The sequence below is a fragment of the Mustela putorius genome, unplaced genomic scaffold, assembly GCF_011764305.1.
Source record: "Mustela putorius furo isolate JIRA1106 unplaced genomic scaffold, ASM1176430v1.1 tig00000551_pilon_pilon_pilon, whole genome shotgun sequence".
NCBI lineage: Eukaryota > Metazoa > Chordata > Mammalia > Carnivora > Mustelidae > Mustela > Mustela putorius.
The window spans coordinates 644,648-647,834 of NW_025421412.1; the positions used below are offsets into that span (position 1 = coordinate 644,648).

The window sequence follows — 3,187 nt, forward strand, 5'->3', positions numbered from 1 at the left end:
GAGTTTTTCAGAACCAAGAGAGAGATTTCCAAAGCTCGTCAGTGTTTCCCATTTTCCCTGAGAGATCTAAGAAGGCGATTCCTGTACGGATTCCAACTGCAGGCAAATAACCGGCCGCACAGTTCATGACCGACGCGCTTCGCTCATCTCTGCTTCCTTCCCCAGACCAGTTGCTGAGGTTAAATAGCGTGATTCTACCCCACGACACGGGACGGGCTATTAATTTTTATGAGAAATCATGGAGAATTTTAGTTGTGGTCATACAGTATTTCCACCAAAACAAATCTGTATCATGAACATGGAACTGAAATTATTTAGACTCCGAAAACATAAATCACTCCTTCTTCATAAATTCAATTTCATCTAACCTTCAAACGCGGCTACCAAGTCCTATGCACTACTAAACTGCCACACGCTTTTTCTTGAGTAAATAATCAACATTTTTATCTCCAGTGTTTTATTATACTACCTTCAAATTATAAAAGATACACTTTGGATTTATTATGTTTTTAAAATGAATTTCTAGAATTTCCATACTTTTTTTAAAAGATTGTATTTATTTACCCGAGAGAGAGAGAGAGAGGGAGAGGGAGAGCACATGCAGGCGCACGAGCAGGGGGAACAGAAGAGGGGCAAGCAGACCCCTCACGGAGCATGGAGTCCAAAGCGGGGCTTGATCCCACGACCCTGAGATCATGACGGGAGCCGAAGGCAGACACTTCCCCGACCGAACCCCCCAGGCGTTCTAGAATTTCTGTATCTTGATTCACTGATCCAAAGTCAGTGGATCTCAAGAGTGCGTTGAGGACAGCCTGTCACACGGGCCTCATGACTCCTTTTATACAACACTGCGGAGTGACACTCTGCGGAGGGGGAGAGCGGACAGGGGCTCTCCGGGGTCGGGGAAGGGGGCGGAGGGACCCTGTGGATGGAAATGGTCTGTGTCTTGGCAGCGCCAGTGGCCCCGGGAATCCAGGCGTGACAGAGTCGCACAGATCTGAGCGCACACGCGGGTGTCGCTGGGAGGATTGGACCAAAGCCGCCCTCTACTTGCACCATAGGGTTTGTCAGGAGCTGTCGCTGGGGATATCTGGTGAAAGACCTAGGGGACTTCTCTGTATCAGTTCTTAGAACTGTGCATATTCTCTCAAAATACTTATCTCAAAGTAAAACTAAGAATTGAACGTAGAGGCTTACCCTTTCCCACTAAACCCTCCTCATGTTTAATGATCACCATTTATGCCGCAGAACAAGGAAAATGTATCCACGACCAGGAAACATCCTAAACCAGAGCCAACGGTTTTTAAGATGCCTCTGCTGCGGTAAAACACAAGGCCAGTTTTCGTTCAGAGCAACACCAGAATCCGTGCTTTGAACACGGCCCACCCCCAAAGGTTTCATTTATACATATTTCAACTTTAATTACAATGTATCTGCACAGCCTAGCCAAATTTCTAATGGGTTTGCTTGCTTGATGAATGCGGAACACGATTCCCAAAACTTATCTTAAAATTCACGAGATTACTTGATCAAGAACACAAGTACTTAATAAGGAGTTATTTATTTAGGATGAAAAGGCAAAGGGATTCACCAGTAAACCCACTCAAAAAAATCAAAAACAAGAAAAACTCCCAATATCTTTAGGGGTGCCTGGGTGGTTCAGCATCCAACTCTTGGTTCTGGCTTAGGTCAGGATCTCAGGGTGGTGGGGCGGAGCCTGGTGTGCACCATGCTAGGCGGGGAGTCTGCTTCAGACTCTCTCCCTCCCTCCCCCTTGTCGCTCCCCCGGCACCACTCTCTCTCCAATAAATCTGCTTAGAAGTATTTCTGATGCCTTTAATTCACTGTCGTATGAAAGTCACTTTACTCGCATCCACTTGAAAATCTTCAGTAATTTGTAAATGCTGCGTCATTCACTGGATGAAGAGCTCAAAAGCAAAGCACCATGATGTCTGAAACCAGGCTTCGTCAGAGCTGAGTCACCGGAGCTGAAGATTTCTCCCACGCGCCCCTAACTCTGGGCTCCACGGACCGCAGGTACTAGAGGGACCACTTCCTCAGACATGGATGTGAGACAGAGCCCTAGAGGCTGGGGGTTGCTCAAGTCCCCCGGGGGAATGGGCTGGGGAGGCAGATGGGGAGGGGAGCTCCTCTATTCTCTTCAATGTTCTCCGAGGTCTGAAACGTGAGAACCTCAGAGCTCTGCCTCCCAGCCTCCTGCTCACATGCAGCGCAGGGTGCCGCATCGTCCTCTGGACCTACCGGACCCACCTTCTCCAATTTCCCTGATCAAACAGCCGAGAATCTCGTTCATTCACCGCAGCAGTACAGGGGGCCGCTGACTGTCGGGCCGAGGTCACCCCAGCCGGGTGACAGCCCTGCAAAGGAGCCAGCCTCGTCCAGTCCCCCCGAAACCGAGACCTGAGCGCGGGGCGTACTGACCTGGTCCCACAGGCGGTGCCCGGAGCCACAGGCAGGAGATCCCAGAGCGCGCAGTGCAGTGCGGGGAGGCGGGAGTCCAGTCGACCGGTCCCTGCGGTCATTCGGCTTCTTCTGAAAGAGGAAAACACGAGGATCATTTGTAGCGAGCAGTTTATCATCAGAATCCCTTCTCTTTCCTTCTAGACATCACGTATTTATCCCCCCCCACGGAGGTCGCCAGCAGACGGAGGGCAGCAGGGTCCCCGCCGAGCAGAGAGCCGGACGCGCGGCTGGATCCCAGGACCCTGAGACCGGGGCCGGAGCCACCCGGGGTCACCCTGCGACACCAGCGACACTTCCCGATGCAGCATGACCAGGCGCCGCGCAGGACGGGAAAGGTCCCAACTCCCCGAGGGCAGCAGCCGCCGGGGTCCGCGGGCGGCAGCTCCGGGCGCCCACGGACGGGGCGGCGGAGGCCGCTGCTCGGCCGACAGCACGGACGGCCTCCCGAGCAGCACCTCCGGCCGTCGGTGACCTCCGCGGCTGCGTTCCCGGGCGGGCAGCGAAGGGAAACCCGCCGCCAGGGCGCGTTCGCCGCGGACCTACTCCGGCCGCGGACGCGCCCCTTCCACAGCCGGGGCCACGGGGGCGCCCGGGGGCTCGGGGCACGGTCTCGGGGTCCTGGGACGCAGCCGCGCCGGGCCCCGGCTCCCCGCACCCCTGCCCGCTCCCGGCCGGCCCTGTCGCTGCCAGCGAGGAAACTCTC

The 3,187-nt window shown here is 54.5% G+C and overlaps 1 protein-coding gene across 6 annotated transcripts in view; it reads right to left on the minus strand.

The window, feature by feature from the left end:
* TMCO3 (transmembrane and coiled-coil domains 3) overlaps positions 1–3,187 on the minus strand; it is a 35,992-nt gene that overhangs the window by 32,053 nt on the left and 752 nt on the right. For 5 of the 6 annotated variants that reach the window (XM_045081257.1, XM_045081256.1, XM_045081252.1 and 2 more), the window contains exon 2: positions 2,443–2,553. The gene's annotated coding sequence lies outside the window, so the exon portion shown is untranslated. The remainder of the gene's footprint in view (positions 1–2,442; positions 2,554–3,187) is intronic. The other variant, XM_045081254.1, reaches the window with a different exon arrangement.